General features: G+C 47.3%; 1 protein-coding gene across 3 annotated transcripts in view; it reads left to right on the top strand.

The window, feature by feature from the left end:
- Positions 1–2,518: 2,518 nt before the first annotated feature.
- Positions 2,519–24,869, top strand: part of PLS3 (plastin 3) — a 53,746-nt gene continuing 31,395 nt past the window's right edge. Inside the window, exon 1 of one of the 3 annotated variants that reach the window (XM_082323401.1) lies at positions 2,519–2,609. The gene's annotated coding sequence lies outside the window, so the exon portion shown is untranslated. Of the gene's footprint in view, positions 2,610–18,542; positions 18,629–22,637; positions 22,681–24,869 lie in introns of those variants that run through there. The other 2 variants (XM_082323402.1, XM_082323403.1) reach the window with 2 other exon arrangements.

Here is a 24,869-nt window from a genome sequence, read left to right as displayed (position 1 = left end):
AGTATCTGTGTTAATGAGTGTTTTTAACCGTAAATAATCACCTAAGAATGTGGAGTTTTGTGTTTTTGCAAAGAAGGCATTTGCTAGTTATGCGTAAGTGAATCTCCACGTTTTGACATCCCACTCAGAATATAGTAATTATATTGAGTACGCAATAAAAATCTTAAAGTGAGCGTGATGACTACCTCAGGATATTAAGCGGTGGTTGTAGATGAATTAACAGATTTGTCTACTGTAGCTTAACTTTCTTTGTGCATGAAGACATGGGGAAATCCTAATAAAGAGGCAACTGGTAAATGTTCAATATGTTTAATACTTTGCTCCCTCATTTGGAGAACAAAGAGTTGCCTGTTTCATACTACTCGTTTGGACAAAAGCAGGGCACGGAAATGTGTAATCTGCATTTTCTGAATGGTCAAGATCTACAAAGATGATTTCATGTCTCTAGCTCTTTTATGTCGGCATGCTAGCGAAATCTGACAAAAAACAATCTAAAGTATATTTTTTGCTAAGATTTGCAACCAGAATCAGAAATATTCACAGTTCCTTTGTCTTTGTAATGCGATGTGAAGCACTGGCCTAATCTGAACACAGGACTACCACCACAGAGCGTAAAATTGAACTAATCCTTTAAATCAGTATAAAATTACTACTCCTATCTCCTGAGAGCTAGTTTAATAAACTGATGAATATGTAAGAGTTTCTGACATCCAATGAGAAATCCAACTGTATAAAAAGAATAAAAGGACGAAGGGAAGAGAGTCGAATTCTTCTCAGGAAGCTGCTCCTGCTAATGCGATGAGGAAACTCCCACTGCGAACCGTGTCACTTCCATCATGTGGGACCACTCTGTGCGACCTTGTCATTTTGCAGCTTTGGAAAATTAACTGCAAAATGACTTTTCCTGACGGTTTTGACAATGAGATGTGTTGTGGTTTATTCTGTAATGATCAAACTGACAGTCTTTCTGTAAATAATTCATACGAAGTCTCATAATGTGTGACTATGCAATTCAGATCCAGAAATGTGCACCTGTAACATTAGCAACATAGAGAAATAAACACTCATTACAATGGATTTTACTGGGCAGTTCTAGCGAAATATGCCCTACACTTATTTAATTTTTAAAGAGAAGAGAGAGAATGATCTAATGTTGGTGTGCACGTTATCTATTAATAGTTTGTTAGGTAACTGTCGCCTTTCTGCAAGTTTAATTTTTTTGACAGTGGTGGAAAATAGTTAAGCACAAAAAATGGGACATGTGCTATTACTTTATACAAGAGCTAGCACCTTGCCCTAATGTTCCTGTTTTATGTCTGAATTTATTACGTTGTGCTGTTCTCACCTCCAGGCACGGGAATGGCTCATCTTTCTGACCTGAAAAGAGTCTTGTGTGCCTGAAAACAGATCTGCTTTTCTCCTAGAACCAGAAGAAGGTATTAATACCTGAGCCCATGTTTTCTGCTGGGCCTGGTGGAGATGGCAGTGTGGGGCTGCTGGGGAGTGTAAGGTCCCTCATCTGGAGAAACAGCTTCCCCCTTTTCTGGCCCAGCTCTGCAGAGCAGCTCTGGTCCGTTCACCTCCTTCTTCCCCGAGCAGGTTTTTGCTGTTTCTTTCTCAGTTCAAGGCCACTTTAGAATTAACATCTGTTCTCCACCACTTCTATGCAAAAGCATCCCTAAGGCCCTTGGTTTCCTGAGCCCTTCTAGCAATTTTCAGTGTGAATGTCTGTGTGGCAAATGTAGAAATTAGGACAGTTATGAGGCCACCTATCCCAAATCGGACAGCCGGAGGCCGGGTGGGGAAAGGCTGTGGCAACGCTCCCTGCCCAGGAGCACGGAGTACAGGGTGCAAGGGCCCAGGCATCTGCACCCCACGTACTCCTCGTGGGAGCCAGGCTCTGGGCCAGCCCCTGGCTCCTCTGTGCAGGGAGCCCCTTGCCCGGTTTGCCCACCAGCACCAGCTTCCCCTGGGCATCCCCAGCACCACCCAGCGAGGTTGCTCCTGGCGAGACAAGGGGAGATTGCAAGGGGAGCCCAGAGCTCTTCTGCCTGGGCGGCAGGGCTGAGGGAGCCAAAGCTGCCCATGCATGGGAGAAAGGATGCGGTCTTGCATGGGAAGAGGGATGCAAGCACAGGAGGAGGCAGAGATGCTCGTAGGGAAGAAGGGATGCCTGCTTGGAGGAGACTTGCGTACAGGGGAAGAATGAGGGATTCCTGCGGGACAGGAGGAATGGATGCACGGGAGGCGGGATGCACGCAGGGGAGGAGGTGGGGTACGTGCCGGACACGAGGGATGCAGGCAGGGCAAGGCAGGGGAAGGCAGGGCAGAGCAGCCCGGCCACGGGCGGGGGGACGGCGGCGCGCCCTAGGCTTGGGTCGCCACTCCTCCCCGCCCTGAGTGACTCCTCGTCCGCCTAATCGCCGCGCCGGGACGCCGTGATGTGCAGGCGCACGGCCCAATCCGGCCGGGGCGGCGGGGCCGGGGCGCGCCGCGCCGAGCGCGGGCAGCGGGGCTGGGGCACGGCGCGGCAGGACGGCGCGGCGCGGCTCGGCTCGGCTCGGCTCGGCTCGGCTCGGCTCGGCTCGGCTCTGCGGGGCGCACGGGCGGTGAGTGCTCCCGGCAGCTCTTCCAGCGCGCTCCAACTTGGGGAAAGTTGCCGGCGCTCGCCCCGCCGCCCAGAGATGCGCCGGCCCGGGCGGAGCATCCCGGCGGCGGCGGCGGGGCGGGAGCGCCGACCGGCCCCAGCGGCTCCGCGGGGCCCGGCCCGGCCCGGCCCTCGCTGCCGCCCGGCTCCGCTCCCGGCCAGGCGTGTCCCCGCGCCGCCGCCCCGGCGGGGGTCCCGGGACAATGGAGCGGGGGAGCGGGCGCGGAGCCCGGCGCGGAGCCCGGCGCCGAGCCGGGGCGGGCGCGGAGCCCGGCGCGCATCGGTGCCCGCCAGGACGCGGAGTACGTGTCCGCTGGGCGCGCTCCTGCCGCCCCTTCCAGCCTCCCCGCGGCGATGAAGTGGCACTTGTCTGATTCACTGCCCTGGAAAACTTCACCCCCGGGCTGCGCCGGAGCGGGCCCGGCGCGGGCGCGGGAGATGCGCTGCCCCGCGGCCGCTGGTAGCGGGTTTGGGGCGGCCGGGCCGGGCCGTGAGCTCCGCCGCTGGGATGGAGAGGGGCGCGCAGAGAAAGCCCCGGCTTCTGCAGAACTTGAGGCTTTGTGCGAGTTGGTAGAAGCAGAGCCCGGCTGCAGGGGAGGGGAGGTGCTGCTTCCCGCTGCGGGAACCCGCAGAGAAAAGGGGATTCGGTTTGCATTTAACTTTTATCTTTTGTGCAGGATAGTGTTCCCAAAAGCAGAAAAAGTGAGGGAATTGGAGCCGACTTCTCGCCTAATTGAAGTGGGGTGAAATAAAATGAGTTAGTGGGAGAGCTGTGTGTGTTTATTTTTGTACATCTCTAATTTGGACTGGGAGAGGAAGTGTCACCCTGCTCCCCCGAACAATGGCTTCTTGTTGGGAGCCTGCGAAGGGAAAGGGAAGAGCAGGGAACTTTTCAGGAGGTGAAGCTTTAGACTTCCCTTTGCATAGGAAAGGCCAGGGCAGCCTGGCACTGGCTGTGAGTATTCTAATGGATAGCATCAAGTCCCGCTGCTCACAGAGGTAACAAACTCTGCAGGCATGACTGTCCTCCAGTTGTAAGTTTTTCTCTGAGTGGAAATAGCGGTGAGACATGAATGGGAATCTAACTTCCAGTTAGTACTTCCTTGGGACAGGCTGCATGTGTCTGCTCTGTAACAGCATCCATACCTTCAAGCAGGGCATCACTTGAACTCATTTCTTTCTTTTCAGGAGAGCTGTTGGTATAGCTCTGAGCAAATGCCATTGAATCAGCCTCCGAGGTTGTTATTGCTGTTACACAATCCCAGTGGAATGCGTGTGCACATGAGAGCTGGGCTTCCTGTTTTTGGTCAGTCTGTAGAAGAGACTATAAAAGATAATAGATATCTCAGATAAATTGCTTTTGCATGAGAACTTGGAGCCATTGTTCAACCAGTAACACTTGTGACTTCTCCAGTGAGCCTGGTAACCTGAGAAGAAAAACTCCTTAATGCTGGGAGACTTGCTCAGAGGAACTTTAAAGACAACAGCTGGAACCTGGGTATAAAGGGGAATAGTTACAGAGATCAACATATGTTAGTGCTGTGCATAATGATGTATAGAAATTCAATCTGTTTTGAAAAGAAATCTTGTGCAAAGAGGAGCTGCTGGTAGTTTGTCAGTGGGGAGAAGTGTTTCGGGGGGATTAGTGGACACAAGGCGAGTCCCCTGGGTGCAATATGCTGCAGCTGATTTCTGCCCCGGGGGTGTTGGATGGCCTTCTGTGGGGTGTGTGCATGCAGAGAACTTAAATTCCTGATCTGTTGGTTTGCATCTGAATAACTCTTTAAAAAAAAAAAAAAAGTTATAAAATAATTTGCTAAGAGAAATCTTTTTGAAACACTGCTGTTATCACAGCCCGTTAATCTTGCCAAAAGTTTAACAATTTGAGGATGTTGCTTGGTTGTAACCAAGCTCCTTTGAAGGAATTCTCTGCTTGTGAAAGATGAATTACTCCTCCTTTGTCTGGGTTAAGAGATCATAATGTGATTATTAAACTCAGTTATTCAGTCCTAGATATAAAGAATTATGCTTAACCAAGGTCTTTGTTCTTTTATCAAAGCTAATCTGACCAAGTTTCCCCTCCTATAAAGTAGGCAAATATCTCCCCAGATTAAAGAATGCCCAAAACTCCAGAAACCTATTTACTAGTTTTGGCTGGATTAGCGTCACAGTGGGGAGGGCTCTGGGGACTGATGACTGCTTTAGGTATTGGGCCGATGGATGCAGGGATTTGGGATCAATGCAGAGGAACTCCGTCCCCTGGGGCTCCCTCACTGAGGTCTCTGCTCCGGGTTTCAATAGTTGTGAGATTAAGATGGTGAGTGAAGGAATTGCAGCCTTGTTAAATGGGTTTGCTGCTGAATCCACTCATGCGGGATCTTCTAGTAACTCTTTCCTGTGTTTACTTGGCTCTCTAGTGCAGCGACTTAACTGGCTTTGGAGAAATGGAAACACGGCGGTTCTGCCTTGAAGGAAGCAAATGAGGGTGCTGCTCTGTGATTGATTGAAAAGGATGTTAGGGACAGTAATTCAGTAATTTTGCTTGAGCAGCTGCCAGTGATCTAAGTGATCCAAGTGCCTTGTGAATAGCTTTATATGTAAACTTCATGTTGGAAGTACTCTGTCTTTTGTGTAGTAAAACTGCAAGTGCTCCACTTCTTGGAGCATCAGTGCAGGAGTTGTGTTTTTGCTAATGTGTATAGTGTAATGCATCAGGAGAGGAGAAATGCTTTTCTTGTTACTTGATTGGCAGTGAGTTTAGGGAGGGTGTGCCCATCATCTTTCCATACAGATATTTTAATCCACTTCCTTATCAAGGTAGATGGTAGTGATCAGTAGTAAGTACACTGGATCACTTACGAGAGCTTCATTTAGCACTTGAGGTTGTCTTGGTGGTGATGTTTCAGGTGGTAGTAATTTGTTTGGTGACGTTGCCCAAGCACACCCTATCTGTATTCTTGGTAACCTATTTTACATAGCATTAAATGGTAGGTGGCGGAACACAAAGAGGCTGTGTTCGCAGCAAAACCAAAGGCCAAGTGAGTTCTGTTTTATAGCAAATTTTTCAGGTAGGTTTTTGTTTGTGTTATTTTTTTTTTTCAAGTTACAATGTTTTGCATCTCTTTCCTTCTTAAAATGCTGAGTGCTGTGGACCACAGTCCTCTGGGGACGTTTGTCCCTCTTTAGATACAGGCCTGTTACCTTGATTTTTCTTGCATGTGAACTGCCTGTGGCAGGGGGAGTGACGGGAAAGCAGCGCCCGACGTCTTTGCGTTATTCCAGCATGGGTTTCATACAGATCCAGCGCAGCCCTGTGAAGCGCAGGCCCAGCTCGCTAACGGGGTTCGACAGTGGCCTTCGAGGGTGGCTCTTGACCTGTCATGCTGGGAGGCAGGTTGACCCTAGGCAGGGACGCGGTGATGCTTCTGATCAAGAAGAGAGTTAGAAAGCGAACGTGGAGAAGGAAGGACAGGGACGTCAACTACTACAGCGTTGCTTTGCGGTTTGCAGAGAGTTGGACAGGTGAAATTTATGTGGCTACAATTTGGTTTTTATCTGTGTGCCACAGAGTAGCAGTAAACAGCAAAAGAGACACGGTTTTAGTTGGTGTTTTGTTCAGGCTTTGAATATTACCTTTGCCTCCATGTACTGTAGAGCAGTAATTCAGCACAGAAAAGCAGATTCTCATCTCTGAGTGCCAGCTGTTTAAACATGTGACTGACAAGCTTTCAGCCTGCATGCTGCAATAAACTAATTTTTAACTTATTAGTTACTACTGAGAAGTTCCTTGTCACATCGGGAATAGCCACAATATGATGTGTTAATATTTATTAACTAATTACTGACCTTTGCATACTCAGCACTTTTTGAACTAAGTATTGTCATGTGTTAAGTATTCTGTGTATCTTTTTGGACACTGAGCTCATGGAGTAATTAAAGTTGCTAATTACATCAAAAAAGCCAAACATGAATCCAGAAACTTCTATCACCAGATCTGTGTGAAAGGTAGAGTTCAATACTGAATTTAAAAAGTTTACCAAATAACCTTAATGCATATGCAGAGCAAAGCATTCCTGAATATCTTTTAATTTCAGGTATGTTGCAAAACTGAGACCAACTCTTGTAATGAGGGTGATGCAAGGTTGTATTAAATCAGTGTTTGCTGGGTTACTCTAATGAGTGCCACAATATCACCTTGCTCTTTCCTGTCCCTGGTCCCCAAACCCTTTGATAGGCATCTGTTGACATCTTTGCACATGCATTCCTGTTGGCACTTTGGGGATTGGATTATTGCACAAGCAGCAGTGGCTGTGTTTGTGGTGAGCAGGTCTTGGCAGAGCTCTGCCTGCTGCGCTGCTGGTGGGGATGCATGGAAGGACTGCTTCCCCCCGACCATCCCAGAGCGTGGCTCGGGCTCTAACACAGAATCAGCTTTCCCTTCTTGCACCACTAAAGCCCTTTCCCAGCCTGGAGGTACCTGCTGCTCTTGCTGCTGGTAGGTGAGTAGGTGGGAAGGGTGAGAGGTGTGATCTCATGATTGAAGGCAGTTGGGCGATGGTCTAACATCTGGGCTCTGGGTGGTGTGGCTGGGAGAAATGATGTTAACTCTCCATCCTGGAGGTCCTCTGAGCAGCGGCAGCTCAGCTGACAGTGACTGGGCGGCTGTAATCACTTTCAGCCATGTGACTGCTGGCCATGAATGTGCTACTGTTGTGTCCCCTGCTGCACGTACTCAGGTTTGGGTGTTCATATGGGTGTACTGTCTCTCTTGAATTTATTGGATGGCAGGGAATTAAAAGTGGGTATGGGGCGAGTGGTGTTTAGACACAGCAGCGTTTAGTACAGCTTCAGTCTTAGCAGCTGCCTACTTCATGCTCTTCAGTGCTGAAGTTGTAGGTGACAGGTCAGGATTGTCCTGTCCGCCCTCACTCGCGTTTCCTGCCCTGGATGTTCTTCCTGCCTCTAGGTCAGGTTTTTCTGAAGTGGAGTCTTCGATAACGCCTCTCCTACACGTTCTGTGCTGTGAGATTCACTTGGAGCGCTGCAGCGTGGCCTGTGAGAAGTCTCCTGGTTTGTGCGGATCCCTTTCCCGAGTGAAGGGCTAGGTTTGCTGTTGATTTCCTCCACTTTACCTGCAAGCAGCGTGAGCCTGGCTGGGTGGCATTGCCACACTGTGCCATCAGCCTGGGGACAGGGAATCCCAGCTGTCAGAAATCCCCCTTCCCCATCTTGCTGTGCTGCAGCCCCCAGCCCACCCCGTCTCCCTTGGCACATCACACCAGTACACCTCCCGGGGTGGGTGTGCTGTGGCACTGAGTCGATGCTGCCTGTGGAGGGTGTTGGATGCCCACCCTTTTAATTGGTGATCGAAGAGATGATTTGATTACAGCCAAAAGATGGGACTCATGAGTGTCTGTGGCTGCAGAGCCCAACCCTGGGAAGCAGGCACTGTGTGTGAGATGTCAGGTATTTGGTGTGACCCTGTGTAATAAGGTGTTGGTGTACCCTATGTGATCTGCCAGCCACGTAAAGAGCAACCTATCTTCTTGTACCGGCTGAGCAAGAAAACATGATGAGTTGATGAAGCTAGAAGACAGAAGTCTCCACTTAAAAGGGCTGGATAGTGGGGTGAGGAGGAGAGGACATGCCCATCTGCCCTCTGCTAATACCACGCTGTTTGATGCAGAGGTGGTGGCATTGGAGGTAATCGAGCCCTTCCCTGCTGTGGGCATGTCTGACGTCAGTGCTGCTAACAGGCAGCTGCCCTGACAGCAGGACTGCCTGCTTGGCCTGGCCTACCCTCTCCCTGCAGCTCTGTTCCCATCAGAGGGGTGTGGACCTCCCTGGACAGGGTGCTGAGCTGTGGTGGCCAGTGCTGTGCATGGTCAGTGCACTCAGTCGCTGTGGCATCCACCGGTCTCCTGGGAATCTGTAATCTGTTGGCTTTTTTGGTAATAGATTAAAAATGCCAGGAATGACAAGCAAGTCCTGTCTGGCCCGCTTGGAAGAATTATATCATGTGTGCTCCTCTAACAGCTAATGTTTCAGGTTTGGGTTTTGTGGGTTAACACTTGGGCTACTCAAAGCTGGTTTTGTCACTGCGTTTGTGAGTGGTATGATGATGAAGAGGTAGCTTCCATGTCCCCAGGAGAGTTGCTATCAGCAGAGATGGAGCTATCGAGAGCTATTCTTTCCCTTTTCCTTGTTTTGCCGGTTGATTCCTGTTAGTTTATCTCCACCTTTCAGCAGCCATGAGCCATGAGGGTGACCACTGCCTGTGGAAATGCAGCATCCCTGGCAGGTGGGCTGATTGCCTTGGGTTCCCTTCCTTGTGTCCCCCTGTGCTGGCTGGTCCGTGCTCTCCGACACCCTGTGCCGCAGGGCTATGTGCACGTTCTTGGGGGCAAACTGGCTCCTCCTGCACCATCTAGACTGTCCCCGCGGGGCACGGCGGCCTGTGCACTACTGACATTTGGGAATCAGTATGGAAGAAATAAAATAATTATTGGTTTGACGTGCATCTGAGGATGTGGGGAGCAGGACAACTGTCCGAAATGGGAAACTCTGGTTAGGACTGCTGCTGATTGCTCATGTCAATCCATATGGGCCATATGCTTCTAACCAGTCTCCTTGTCTCATTTCCTTCTCTGAAAAGCTTACAGCTGTTTTTCGTGCCTCTTCAGTAGGTTTTTTGTTCCTGTAAAAAGAGTGACAGCTCACAGATGCTGCTGGGAGTCCCCACTGCATAGCTGGGAAGAGAGACTATTACTGTGATCTTCAAGAGAAGATAAGGTGTAGTGTCTCTGCAGGAGGCCTAATTTCTGATGTTTTGAAGTAAGCTTTTTTTGTTTTTTCTTTTTAAAGTTGAAAATAGAGTTTGTCTCATTCACTGTTTCCCCATCACATACTGCCCTTAGTGATGGAAGTGAGAGAGCGGGTAGTTGGTGCTGTCACTTACAGGTGGAACAAGGAAGGAAGAAGTGATGTTGGCTGTGAACATATTATCTAGTATTAAGAGGCGTTCAGCATCCAGTCTTGCTGCTATGCTTATAAAATCTGGGTTGAACTTCACAGTGTTGCTTAAGTGTTGGCTTTTTTCCTAAGAAGTCCATGGCCGAAATGATAGTGGTGCTTAAGGTTCATCATTGCTGGTCCTCCACTCAGCCGAGTACACTGTCTCGTCTGTTCTGCCCTTTTTGCATTCTGCCAAGAGATGTAATTGCAGACTTCTGTAGTGGGGTTAATAATCCAGCCCTGGTCAGGTGAAGAAGGAGCTCTAGAGATGCTGATGCCTATGTGAGTGTTTCACAGTTTATGGATGGATGGATGGATGTTAAAGGGGCATCTGAAGACAGTGAGAGAAGCTATATGTACCCTCTTTTAGACCAATGACCTGTGTACTGCAAGGAAGGTGGGGTTAATATGGTGAAGTCAATGGCTGTGTTGAGTTGGCTTGAATGCTAAGTTGAGACAGTGCCTGTAACAAATAAAACTTAGTCATATGTTTATGTAGGAAGTCTGTGTGTTCTTGGGCTCGTTTAGCTGCTGAGAGCATACAAAACATGTCTGCTCTTAGTGGGTTGGTTGTTTGTTGGCCATAAACCCTAAATAAGCAAACCTTCTCTTATTTTCCAATCCTCACGTCACTTTGGTGGCTCTGCTTCGCTTTTTTGCAGTCCCAACATCACAAAAGATCAAGGTGTCCCAACATCTGTTGTATTGGTGTCTGAGATAGGAAACCTTTTATAGGATCCCGGTGGTATGTCCATGGCTGGTGACCATTTTCCTGCCTCGTCCTCTCAAGAGTCTCATTGCTGTGCAAGGAGCCACAGGTTGGCTCTTCCTCCTGTACAAGATATACTGGGGCTGTACTCTTCTCAGGCCATGTTATAAGTGATACTTTATAAATTGCTGTAGGAAATGGAAAATAAAGTAATCCTGATTTGTGTTCTTTTAGAGCCCTGTTCTTTAGACCAAAATACACAGGATAAGTCTGGCCCTTCCCTCTATTCACTTTTCATAGCCTCCTTTGTTTTTAATTTATATATCTTTTTATTCTAAATTCCTCCCATCCCCAAAATAGAACAGACATCAGCCTGCAAGCAAAGGTTGCCAGACATTGGTCTTGTGGATTATAGTGGCTTTTTGGCCTGGTTGGAGACTGAGCCCCACCCTACGTAGGCTTGGATTAAAAATAGGCTTTCTTTTCAGCAGGCTGAAAACTGTACACAACACGTTCACATCTTGGTTTCTGGGGCACTGGCAGCCACGGGAAGCCCTTCAGCTGTAAAATACCTCAGAAAATCTGTTTGCTGCTAATTCATCCAAAAGTGCTACGGTGACTGGTGTCAGGGAGGTGTACAGCCAAGTGTCTGACTGCCAGCCATGTAGTTATCGTAGATATTGAGTAAAGTTTTAGCCATGCTTCTTGCAGGACCTGAAAGAGTTGAAAACTGTAGACCACAGGCTCTGTAGTCCAGCAGCCTGGAAAGAGCTCCTGCTCCATCCTTGTTAGTGGAGAGAGCTGGCTGGATGGGATGAAGAGATGGATGCTGTATCACTGAGCCTCAGGGCTAGGAAGCAGTTGAGGCCTTTTTTGATTCCTTAAATGCCTATCTTGGCTTAGGCAGTTGTTAAGAAAATAGAGGCAGAAGCTCTTATGCTATCTCTCTAAGATGTTACCATCACAGGTAATGAAGTGTTTTGATGCCTGGCAAAAAGAACAGCAATGTTTTGGGGCTGCACTAGGCATTAAGCTGCCAGTTTAAGTATGCCCCAGCTCAAGTGCTGTGGGGAAAAGTACGAGGGCCAGGAGATTGCTCCTGCCCCACAGCCTCCGGGTCAGTCTTGTCTGTCCAGACCTGAGCTGCACACTCCTCCCTCTTCTTACAAAACAGGAAAAAACATTAAGGGCAAGAGGTTGACCAGTATCTGGTGTGGTGATCTCATTCCCCCACTGCTTATTGGAAAAGCCAAGACTTCTCAGGCAAGTCTGAGTGGTTGGCCGTGGCATAGCAAAAGGGAAGAGTCGAGTGTCTCCTTGCTCTGGGCATCTCTTCTCTGCCTCGTGAACCTCAACTGTTGACTTCTTGCGTTGTGTAATTTGTTTTCCACTGTCCTTGGCCATGCTTGTGTGAGGCAGCAAGTTGTTTTACAGGGTGGTAGCAAATGCCAGCGAGCTCCTGCCCGCTCCGTGGGGGAAGGCAGCATGCGGCTCATCCGGGATGTGAAAGCAGGCGGTGCTGCCTAGCAATTGAAGCCTCCAGCTGAGCCATAAGTCTCTACGGATGTTTAGGGCTGGGGTGGGAATAATTGAGCAGTGGAGTGCAATGGGAGGAGGACAGGGAGACTCTGCCCGTTGCTTGTTCCACGACTGTTTATGACTAGCATGCTCTGTGTGTCTGGAATGGTTTATGTGACCTTGTTGATCAAATGCCTCTCTGAAATGCCTTTTTCTCTTCAATTTTTGTAGACTTCGCCTTGGCCTGTTCTGTTTCTGGTTCTTCTATTCTAGACTAGACTGTAAAAAAACTTAAAAATTTGAAATGCTGTCTGACTGATGAAACTGGCTGTAGAAGGACACTAGAAGGATTTTATTTCTCCCAAAGCCTACGGACAGAGCCTTCAGCCTTTGTCTAACTCGGTTGCATGTTTTAACTTCAGCTGCGAGTGAGGGGGCTATTTGTTCATATCTCAAATTCTTAAGTGGAAAAAACTGACTCCTGCAGTTGTCTTCACTACAGACATTTTTTTACTAGAGGAAATGGAATTTTTCTTGAAAAAAATGCTAGCTAGGCTGCTTTTTAAAATTGTACGAATACAGGAACTTAAGGCAATGTGAACTGTTGCTCACTGCAGGGTCAGGTCAAGACAACGAAAAACCTCCAAACCACCAATTTGGGGAAAAAGAACAAAGAAGAAAATGTGATGCTCTGGGAGATGAGACAGGCTGAATGACATCCGAAGTGCTGCTGTCCTGTATCAGTGTTTCCAATAGCAGGTGCTGAACGAGGCTGTGGTTCGGGGAGATGCTGTGTTTTGCAGGAGGTGTCAGTGACCGCGGGTGCAGTAGTCGGAGTGGGCTCGCCTCTGGTGTGCAGTAGATAATCCTGCCCCTGACCTGGGTCCCGTTAGTGCAGCTCCTGCCAGAGTTTTGTTTGCTAGAACTGCTTCTGTTGCCTTGACTCCAGATGATAGGGAGACTGTCTTGCTAGGCGATAAAAAATGAATTAATTGCAGAGCTCTAGGGACATCCTCTTGGATTCCTACCGAAATTGTTGTGTCTCATTGAGGTGGTGGGAAATGAAGCTTAAGAAAATTCCCCTTTGTTCTCCCTCACTTTTTTTCCCCTGAAGATTGACATATGAAAAGTATTTTGGTACTAGAAGGAAAATAGGAAGGCATGTGGTTCTGCACTCAATTTATATATATGGGATTGATTTTTTTGCCAATATGTCAGGGATTAAATTAGGGCTCTGCAGAGCTGAATGTACAAGATGTTTAAAACGCAGGTTGAAGACCTTGGACAACAGAAGCTTGTACCTTCTCTGGATTAGATGGAAGTGGGTTGTTACTGAAACAAGGTTGCACGGTCACCTGTGTGACATTTACATGTTCTTCCCTGCCTGTTTTGTTGGAATCTGAAAACTATAGCTGAAGTCCCGCTTTCCTGTGTGCTCTTTCCCTCAAAGTATCTTTGCAGCTTGGCATTGCAGGAGCTGACTGGGCAAGCGAGGTGTGATCCTGCTTCTGCATGCTGGAAGTACCACGTAACACTCCGCATTGTTAGTGCCAGAAATAGTGGCTACTGGTGATGCAGTTTGTGCTAACATAGAGTGGTGAGATGAGTGATTTTGCTTCATGAGAGCATCCCACCTCTGATGTACCCATTAGCTTCCAATGGGAACTGGAGACTGGAGCACTTTGGGTTACCATATTCATAGCAATGTGTGTGTCTCTGTGTAAATTTGATCAGGTTTTCATTTTTTTTTTAATGTTTGTATCGGTCTTTGCCCCAGTGATGTTGCTAGTGTACGTGGTACTGTCCCAGCCCTGGCTGCAGAAGCCCACGGTGCCAGGACTTCTGCTTGATGGGCTGTGCTCAAAATAACAGGGGAGGGGGATTGCTGATCTGCTTCTCCCACTGTCTCTCCAGTGCTGTGATGTAGAAGAGTATCTTGCTCTACTTTCACAAACAGTAGGACTGAACTTGCTGCCTTTGACTCTGCCCTGCTTGGAAGGACGGGAATGGTGGATGAGGTCCCGTGCGTTTTCAGTCACTGTCCCCATTTTTCTGGGAGAGCTCACGCAGCCCCTCCTGGCAGGCAAACCTGCTGGGCGAGCACCAAAGTTCTCAATGTGTCCAGAACAGTGCTAACCAAGTGGAAACTTGAATTCAAGCTACCCATCCCTGTAATTGGCATTCATATTTTGTGAAGCAGTGCTTCAGCTGGGTCGCTTGCTAAACAATGCCTGAAAGATCGTAAATCCCGGGTCCTTGTTTACGCTGCCATCGCAATCTTGTGTTCCTTCCTGCTCATTAGCTGGGAAGGGTCTGTGGAGCGTTGTTTGGGTTTGGAGCAGGGCTGTGGTTTTGAGATTCCAGGATGCTGAGTCTTGTCCCAGGGACAGGCTTGGATGCTCTCCTGCCTTGGAGCCTCTGCAGCAGGACGCTAATGAGCAGGCTGATACTCCAGTCTGTCGCTGTTTTCCTTGGGTTTAAACAGTGTTTGCCTTCTGCCATAACTGCTGAGCAGCTGCAGTGCTGCGGTGGTATATACATATATATATTCCACTATAAATTTTGTAGTTAAACATTTCCTTGACCCAGCATAGAACAAGGTGCTTGTCTCCAGCTGGTCACAGAAATAAAGGAAGCGAGTTCTAAAGCAACATTGCAATTACCTTATTCTTCCCGAATTCTGCACAAAATGTTTTGCCTCCAAGAATGGATTGTGAGGACTTTATTTTAGGGAATACATAGGGTGTTTGTAGGTGTATGTAAAGTTATCCTGTTTTGATTGGTATTACGCAGACAAGCAGGGAGAAGGTTGGCCCCTGCTTTTAAGGACTGAGATAGCAACACTTTGAAGGAGGTCAACAGAGAACAAATGGAAATATATTTACAAATGCATTCATGTTTCTCATTGCTCCTGGAAGTAATAAGCAAGTTTCTGAATCCTCACTTAGGTGGAATTCACCCTTCCATAAGGAGAGAGGAGAAACTGGGCCTTGTGAAAACTGAAAATATTTTGAATAAGGGGCTTTAATGTCTAACCTAAACTTTAGCCTGTTCCTTTCTGCACTGTTTGGCCGAGGTCGGGACTAAGCTTTCCTTGGGGACACGGATGGGAGGTTCCAGTGTAATCCTGCCCCTGCCCTTCTGTTGCCCACCCCTTTGTAACATTGTTGTTGATCTAATTTCCAGCTGGGCTCTTGCCACTGTTTTATATAAACCAAATGCTCAAGCAAAGGCAGCATAGTCAGACTTCTTGTTGAAAACTTGGAAAACTTACATTGCTTCTGCCCATCTAAGAAGCTCCTGGAAGTTACTGTAGCTCTCCTGGACAGATGGTTATGGCAGCGCCCAGCCTACTTCAGTTAGATCCATCGCTAACTGCAAGACCTTTTATGTGTCCCTCCCCGCCTCCCCTTCTCTAAGGGGTATATACCCTTTTTCTGGGTTATATAGGGTTGTTTTAATTGGTCCCTTTGCTCCCTGTCTTCTTGTCTATATAAAGAGGTCTTGGAAAGCCATGAAATGGAGTAAGATCCTGCCCTGTACTAATGGCCTTGAAACCCCCTGTTATGCAAGAGCCTTTACAACTAGTATCAGTCAATAATTCACTTTAGCAATTAAGGCTTTGTGCATTGGGTTGATATCAGCTTGGCACATAGCAAGGTATTGCACTTTCTTTTAGTGCATTGCCCTTTCACATGTGACACTCGTAGCTAATATTCTTGATCAGCATGTTCACCTCTTTGGTGTAATCCATGTTGTACCTTGTGGTGTTATTGCTCCCAGCTGTAGATCTTCCCCTCCTGCCTGAGCTGCAGAGTTGCTTCGTGCCTCCTATCAAATAGCATGCCTTGCTTAGTCTTGGCTTTATGTAGGATCTGTAGATTTTTTTTTTTTTGAGTTTTTTTTTTTTTATACTAATTCATGAAGAATTAAACTCAGCAGCAGCAACAGACTTGAGAGTATAAGAAATCTGTGGTCAAAGCAAAGACTGGCTTTGCAGCATAGAGATCAGTCTGCTACTAGTAGCTGTTTTTTATGGGCTGGAAAATGTGAGACAGCTTACTAATTAACAGTGTAATGAGCTGTATGGTGAAGGGTGCACTCTAGGGAGCTGAAGGCTATGGGTGACAACTTGCAGTGTATGTGTGAGTGGTAATCCAGCTCTACCTCATCTTTCTACACATCTGAAAAGAGTGCAATAGTCATGGGAGCCCCTGAAGTTAGCCTCTCCAGCAGGTCCATCCCACAGAAGATTTTCTGTTGGGGTCTGAGACAAAAGGAGCAGTTAGGGGGGAAGCCAACAAATGCAGGCACGAGCTAAATACCAGGAAAAGCTTCAAGGTCCCTTGAGAGGAGATTCTGGACTAGTTCAACACAGCTGAATTTGTAGGCCCACTTGCACAACATGATGAGCCGCGTGCCAAAATCTTCTACCTCCAGCATCTGGCAGGACATCCAGATGAGATACCAGTGACTTCTTAAAGATCATCTTAGGGTGGGCTGGGTGTATGGGCTGCTGCCCAGGTTGGTCTGTGATTGTACCAGCTTTGCCTTGACTCCCCAGCACTTGAAACCTCTCTGATAGTGGGAGGTCACCTGCAGATGAGTTGTGTGGGACTGAAGAGCCACCCAGTGGCAGTCTCCCACAGCCTCCCCACTAGCCAGGAGCAGTTTGCAGCAGACTGGTCTGGACAGTGGTCAACAACTGGCTAAATGTCTATTTGCTGGTTGGAGTAGGCTGTGACTGCAGTGGTATAACCTCTTCTTGCGTATAGGTGGAAGATATTAAGCAGTCCCTGACCTCTGGTTCTGCATAATTGCCAGTCTTGCTACAGTCCACGGATTTATTTTTCGAGCCACATCCTTTTTGCTGTTGTAATCTTATTTTGAAGATTACACCATTTTTATTAGTAATCTAATAGACTGCTTCTGTAGGCAAGTCACTGGTGGTGCTTGGCATTAGAGATAGCTCTTGTTTGCTGTTGACTTTTTAAATCAAAATGAGGTACAGTGCTTGGCTTTGGTAAAAGTATTTATGTTTTAGTATTTGGAAAGTGAGTCTTCTCGGGGGAAAAGTCTGGCTCAAGTAGCTGAAAACTTTGCAGAGCTGTTGCTGCTGCTCAGGCTGCAGAGTATTTATCATTGACAGAAAGTGAAAAGGCTTGTGACGGACTTTTATGAAAATATGAACCTCTTGTGAACAAATCTGTACTTCTGTCATTTGTACTGTGGTACAATCTGCAGTTAAGATTTTTTTTTTTGCTGTCTCTTAAAACTTTATTTTTTTCTGCATGTCAAAAGACCTTAGCACAAAGAACTACATTCTTATTAAACTGCAGCTTTTGTAAGTTAATCTGAAGTTTATTCCATGAGGATGCAGTCCACATGAATGCTTTATACTTCTCAATTGTAAGTGTGTCTAAACTGGATGTTGCCAGAAAACAGATCAGAACAGCTCCCCTGTTCAGAAATTTTGGGCAGTCAACTCATGTTCCGCGGTAGTGCAGTTCTATTATAAAGCACTATTTCTTTGAGTAGTAACTTAAGGTGGATAGTTGTCTAGAGTATCTTCTCCAGGTGAGCAGATGATTGCCTAAGCCTTGTCAAGGACTAGCTTGGGTGATGGACAGACATGGCAGCTGAGGTGAAAGATGGAAAAGTATGTCTGTGCCTGCAAGACCCTCCTACCAGACCTAGTGCCACCTTTCTCCGGTGGCCTCATCTGTGGTGTGGCTGAGCTGGTCTAACGGGGGTGCTGTGCAAGGGTGGTCCGTCTCTGCTCTGCCCCTCCTTCCCTGTGCTCATGTCCATTTGACCCCACAGTGAGCTGGGATGGGGGGACTGAAACGCTGAGGAGGAGGAGGAGGAGAGGGACAGGGTGGCCTTTGGATGGCAGCCTGCAGTGATGTCTGCCCTACTTTGGTGCAGTTTTACTGTGTGTCCAGGTCAGCTCCTCTTTGCATGCTTCAGTCTTCATCAGCCTTTACCTCATTGCTGTTGTAATCACCCAAAGAAAAGTGTTTTCTTTGGAGCGTGACAGGTGCAAGGTGCACTTCATGGTGGGTTAGGTGCAGCTGCAAAACTGGCTTAAAAATATTCTCCGCTCCAAGTTCCTTCCAGCGGCCTCTGTTTTGGCTCAAAGAAGACGTAGCAGAAAGGATTGGAAAGTGCCTCAGAACTGGTGGTGCCCTGCTCAGGCCTGGGACCTGCCTGTGGGACTGACCGGAGCAAACCCCAATGGCACCGCAAACCCCTTTAGCATTTTCAGTGCTGGCTTCTGTCCTGGAAAGCGCAGCACATCTGGCAACTGCTTTTCTGGTGAAAGTGCAGAAGGGGTTTCCAGGGCATCTTTGGTTTCTCTCTCCCTTTACAAAAAAACCCACCCAACCCTAGGCTCCCCATTGCCTGTGATCTCAAGGGAATAACTTGTTCTTTTTTTTTCCACGTATCCCCTCCCCACACCCACCTTTTGTGTCTTTCGAATTTAATAAAATGGGTGACTCAGTACTAAATATAAAGCCTGCTTCCGGCATCATCTGCCTGTGGCTCATTTCCTGGAGCTGACATCAGTGGAGCCTCCAATTTCCTTATGAAATAGCGAGACATGAGATATCCTTTGCTCGGTGTTCTGGGCATACTTGCTGACTTCTTTGGTGACTGCATGGCTCCCTGCTCTGAGCTGGGAATAACTAGTCAGTTAATTATGGAGCTGAGCACTGTTGTAGCACAAGGTAAACTGGGTGAGTCTTCAGATCTGTTTTGCACTGCAAAATTGCACTCTAGTTTGCAAGCTTTTTTTAAATAAAGACTAACTTTCAGTCCCTACTGCATATGCAAGCTTTTTATTAAATAAACATGAGCCTGACTAATGTCTTGCTTTCTTCTTGATAACAGGCTCGCTGGAAGAGCAGCTCAGGAAGCTTTTAGAGGGGAAATCTAGCAAAGATGGATCTTATTTTCTTTAAAAAGACTGATAAATTGAGGAGTTAAGGTCAAATGCTTGCTCCTCAGTGGTCAAATCCTTCCATAGCTGTTTACATTGATGGAATGTACTCTGCAGTTGGTCACAACTGAAGGTGAAGGCAAGAAGTGCATAAAACCTCAATTTGTATTAAGCACAGGGGAGAGTGCTTCTATCCATCTCTGCATAATTTCATTAAAATATTTAAAAATTCATTAAATATCTTCAATAATCTTTAAATCTTTAAAATTCATTAATATCTTTAAAAGAGAAGGTGGACAGAACTGGAGGAGGGGAGTGTCTGACACATGGTAAACGGTCACTGATCCCAGTCTGAGATGGGATGGTGGCTGGCCACTCAGCTTTGCTCTCTAAAACCCTGGTTCATAAAGTGTTGTGTTTTCTTTCTGATGGAGTAGACTATTTAGATTACCTGGTTTCTCTTCCAGCTAGTTAATCTTTTGGCCCTGTCCCCTCTCTTCCCCCCTCCTCACTTCTTTTTTTCTTTAAAGAGGGGGATGCTCCTGAAAACGCTTGATATGCAGCACCAGAGCAGGCAGGGCCAGGCAGAGGCAGGAGGCTGAGCCACCTTTGCTGCTCCTGGAGGCCCACCAAGGTCCGCTGATGCTCTGCTGGCTCTGGGATCTCCTAGGGCTGATGTGGCCCAGCCCTCTGGCCGTAGGGATTTCTCTAGCATGGGGATGCTGGAGGAGGCCAGCATGCCCTGCACCCCCTTGGCTGGATGACAGTGGAGCTGCCTATATCCCAGCAAACAGCTTTTTTAGGCAGGAGCTAGAGGTGCCTGCAGGCAAAACCCTTCCCAAACATCACTAGGGCTAGTGTAGCATGCCCAGGGACTTGTGCATCGCCATGGGTTTCATTAGTTGTCTTGTACCACTTCCAATATTAGCATGGCATCTCTTGGCATTGCTGACTAGGGGTGGAAAAGACTACTTCTGGAGTGGGCAGGAAAGCCTGGTGTCCAGGAGCTGGTGGTTGTCCTCTTCTGGGCAGTGGGACTCACTGGGGAGAGCAGTGGGGCTGCACAGCCTGCTGTAGCCAGAGGCCAATGCATCAGATGTGCTCCCTTCCTCCCCTAGAGGTTGCCAGCGGGTCTGTTCTTGAGGGCTAGTGGTGAGAGGAGAGGGACAAGGTGACTCCTGGATTTACGCTCTCTGCTCCCTTGTCACCTGGAAGGCAGTGGCTGCCACTCCCACAGCTGTTGTTTAGTAACCTCTGGAGGGCAAATATGTATTAGTGGTCTCCCAGTGAAACTTGGCAGCTGGAGCTGGAGAGGAGATGCATCTTTATGCAATGATGTGCTGGAGGGATCCTGTCAGTGCCACAAGTCCTCCTTCTGTGTCAACCTTGGTCCTGATGCTCCATGCAGGGGAGCGGACATGTCACCTGAGCAGAGTAACTTCGGAGCACCTCTGGCATCTTGTGCTTCCCTAAAAGGCTTTCTTAAAGAGGGAGGAAGAGGAAAATACACTGCTATACTGGCTTGACCGTCAAACTTCCTATTTTGGAAGAGAATGGGGAGCGGTGTGTGACCAGCTGTGCTCGAGGAAGTGGGCTGGGGGTGCCCGGGGAGCTGCGTGTCCGCTGCCTGCCAACACCACACCCCGGCTTGGCAAGTCTCGGGGCATGACGCAGAGATGAGTAGTGCTGGCACTGCTGAAATGCTATTTTAGGTTTGAGCGTAATTGCAGGTTGGACTGACAGGACTGGGTTTGGAGTATTCAGAGAGCAGAGTGCTCTTAAAGCTGTGGCAGAACTGGCTATCGCTGATCCTCTGCAAATGTGGAAAACAGGTATTTCACGAGCACTGTGTGCGTATCAGTTAAACTTCTCCTCACGGTGGAGCCATTGAGAATCCGTGCTGACTGACACCACTGGGTAGCAATGCCCTTTCCTTTTAATAGCTGTTAGCCCTGTAGGATGCATTACACTCACCTGGAAAAAGAAAAGTGAGTAAGTGGAGGTTTGAAGACCCACGGGCTGGTGGCTTTTAGGTGCCTGCCTCTGCGGTGTGAATCTGCCACCTGCACACCTGCAGGTAATGCTTTTCTATCCCAGCAACATGGATGCCAGAGACAAGGAGAGGAGGTTTTTCTTTTCCATCCCAAAAGCAGACATTGCTACTGCAGTGGTTCTGCCGTTGATAGAAGAAGTCCCAACCTAGTTTGGGAGCTGGGCTTTGGCATGCTCTCCCCAGGACCTGTTAAGCCCCAAAAGCTCAGCACTTCCTAGACCTTACAGGATGAATTTATACTGTGCAATGTGCTCACACATGGAGCGAAAAGTGGAGGGACTAAACTTCCTGAAATAAGTTTCTTCAGTTTTGTTGCATGTTTGCCCCAAGACTTCACAGCCTGGACACAGACACTGGTTTGGACCAGAGCAGCCAGATGGGCTCCTTGCACCCAGGGGCTGATGCGATGCTGAAGCCGGTTGCTGATGCAAGTCAGAGCAGAGTCAGAGTTGCTCTCTGCTAAACCCCGACTGATGCGCAGGCAACCTGAGCTCGGTGGAGTGCAAAAGTGTTTTTCAAGCCAGCTTCTTTCCTTTTAAGTTGCAGCTGCACTTCTGGGCATAAAACCCTCTATTTTGGTTTCCATTATATTTACCATCCTGAGGAAGCTGGCAGGTTGTGGGTTTGGAGTTTGGTTTTGGGTTTTTTTTAAAACCTCTTTTGAAACTTTACAGCTGGAAGCTAAATTTTCAGGTGATACCCAAGAAATGGACCAGGCGATGACTCACTTTCCTGGCTGATGTAGTTTTTAAAAAGAAAGAAAAAAACCCAATGACCCTATTGGTCAAGAATTTTTAATTTTTAGAACAGTCACGGGTTCTTCAAATTCTTCACTAATTCAAGTATTGTGTTTATTAGTGACATCCTTTCCTTTTAGCGATAGGAGGGCTCAAACATGATAGACTTGACTTAACAGGAATAGAAATTTCTGAAATGTGAGTGTAGTTCGGAAATCCCTCTTAACCTTTTTGGTGATTGATTCTGCTCCTGTGCATTGCATCAGCAGCAACATAGTACATGATGTTTCTGTTGCTTGTGTCTTCCTGGTTGGTAGCAGATGTCTGTCCGTGTTTCCTCTAGAGCAGACAGGGATTAATTTGCTGAGGTAATGCAATATATTACAGTATGGACCAGCTCTGAACTCTGTATTTACCACCCATTCAGACCACTTTTTTTGGTTCGTTTTTTTTTTTTTTCTTCTTTTTAGGAACTGTGGGGTGAAACAGCAGGCAGCATCTTCCTTCAGTGCAGACTGAGGCCAGATGGGTCTGGATCTTTATTTGCTCTGTTTGTGAGCTTCTGGTGGTTTTAAAGACATCCATAAAATAAGTACATAAAACAAAATACAAGCTCCATGTTGCTGTTTGGCTGGACAAGCTGAGAGCTAACCAAGCAAAATGCATTTAATTTAAAATATTAAAGGTAAAAGAGTTCTTTTTTTTTAATAAATTAAAAAAAAATAGTTTGCTTACCAAAAAGCTTTATATCTTACCGCCTCCTGTTCCCAAGTGCCAAGCAATAAAAGAACAAAAGCTAGTTGTTGGGGGAGGATCCCCCCATCCCTGCTCCGTACGTATGTGATGCTTCGAATCGCCTGTCCACTCGCCTTTCTAAAAGCATCTTTTTGTGACACGACCACATCCCTTCTGTGGCTCTCGGGAAGCGACCTCGCATTTGCTGGGCGGGGATGGTGGGAGGAATGCTGGCTGTCCAGATCCGTGCTGTGGGCGTGGGAGACGCTTCAGCGCTCGGGCCGGGCGAGGGAGCGATTTGCCTTCCCGGAGAGAGGAGGAAAGGTAAGGGTGTCTGCTGCTGCTGGCTGACTTCAGGGTGCTGCTCGCAGTGCTGGCTGCTGCTCAGGGTTCTGGCTGGCTGCATGGATGCAAGCCCATGCCGGAGATTGCCCTGCAAGGACTTGTTTTCCTTTTCTTTTCTCTGCAAAATGTCTAGCGATTCCTAATGCTGTAGTAAAGGAAAATAGCTCTAGGCAGAACGAAAAGATTAATTTCAGGTTTTAATGCATTTTAAATTTGGAATGTATCTGTGCATCTGACTGAGCAGTGCATGCAAACAGAGCAGCAGCAAGTGCTGTGACTGACTTTGCATCACCGAGTATTTAATTTTTCAAGTGAGGACTGAGGGTGTGCCTTCCCAGAAATCTCGGTCTGGGGCATGTCTTTCACTATCTCATTCTGCAGCAGGCTTTTAAAAAGCAGAACTGCTTAAACTTGCATGTTAGAAGTGTTAAATATTTAAACATTTGCCTTGCAGAAAGTGTGAGGAGCTCCGAGTACTTTTGGGAAATGGCTGTAGGCTGCTGGCTGTGGTGGCAACTTAACTTTTTGGGGTCTCTCACCTGGAAAGTCTGGGCTCTGAGTGCTGCTTTGCTGTTCCAGTGGGAATGGCATGTGGCATCACAGCCTGGCAGGAGTTTGTTTCCAAACTGAGAAGTTTATCTTGCTTGCTATGTTTTCTGGTGAAGGCTGGCTATGCTTGATGCTGGAAGCTGGCGTAGACCCTCTCCACATGCTTTAGCAGTTGCTACTGGCTGAAATACTTGTATACCAAGCACTTTTAAATATTGGACTGAAATGCTGATTTTTTTGTGCTGAAAAACTTAGACTTAACATGTCTGAAAACCTGTAAAACCCATCTAGTGTAGCTTCTTCATGTCCTGATATTGTTTATACTGAATGTGTTGTTCTGAGGTTTTGCTTAGTTATATTTTACTCTTACTCTGCATTTATTCTGCAAAACATCTGGCTGTAAAGAGTGATTTCCACAGCTGGAGGACTCTCACACCCTCCTGAAATCTGGAGTAGTGATGAGGTTGTGTGCTGTTTACGATCCACACATCTCTTTAACGATTACATCTGTCCTAGGGATATCAGGCACTGGCTGAGCTGCTAAACGAAGGGAGGAGGAGGAGGCAAAGCAGCTTGAAGGGACCCAACGAGAAGTTAGTGCTCGGCTCCAGGAGTGCTGGATGCATTTTGGAGATCCGGCCTGGCCTTGAAACCTGCTAATTAGGGTGCATTTTGCAGAGATTATTAATGCTTGGCCAAAATCCAAGAGTCATGGAGTGGAGGTTGCCTGATCCTGGACTGGTGACTGCTACCTTTTGCTCCCTGTCGCTCCTCCCGGTAGTAAGTTAAATTATAGAGAAGTGTGGGGAACACCCTGCTGTCAGAGTAAACGTGATTTCACTCTCATGGCAGCCTTCTGGGAGGCAAAGACAGCCTCCTGCTCTTCTAGCCGTTTCACATTAATCTTTGAGATTAATGTTTCTGCTTTTGTTAAGGGTAGATAGGATCTGTACCATCTCCTCTAGAGAAAATAAGTGTTGAATTTACAGGGTTTTTTCTTCTTCCAAAAGCCGCTAGGACAGCTATGCAGTGACGCTGATTTATTGCAGTCTAGTGTTGCTTTCTTGCTCTGAATCAAATTATTTTGACTTCTTTCCATTTTTCCCAAGTGCTTTCTAAACTAGATTACAGGCAGTGGGGGAAGCATGGAAAAAGGTTTTCTTCTTTTATCAGTAGCTCTTTCTAGTAAGAGATCAGTTACTGAAATTCCTGTGTTTTAAGAGACTTTTGAAACATAATTCCACTGCTTAGAGTATGGTTTGTAGTTTCTAATGTTTTGTTTCTTATTTAACAAAACATTAGTTGATAGACTTCTCTGAATGTTTATCATCTGGGCAGCAGTGACTGGGCTGCAGGGATTTCAGCCCTGGCTGTGCCATTTCAGGACAGCTCTGTTTATCTTCAAACTGATAAAACAGTCTGCAAAATCACTCGACCGCAGCTGTACCTTCTAAAAGGTTGCACAAAACCCACCCTCCCAAAAATTAATTGCTGAAACTCCCTGTTGTCCAGCTTGCCAGGGATCGGCACCGTCACGCTGGGTGTTTGGCTTGCAGGAGCTTGTTTGCTGGCATTGAATAAGCAGTGACTGTACTGTGATTTAATTTAGGCATGGGGTT

The sequence above is a fragment of the Platalea leucorodia genome (genome assembly GCF_965183815.1).
Source record: "Platalea leucorodia genome assembly, chromosome: 10".
NCBI lineage: Eukaryota > Metazoa > Chordata > Aves > Pelecaniformes > Threskiornithidae > Platalea > Platalea leucorodia.
Note: the sequence above shows the minus strand (reverse complement) of the source record. Positions and strands in the feature narration are given on the sequence as shown.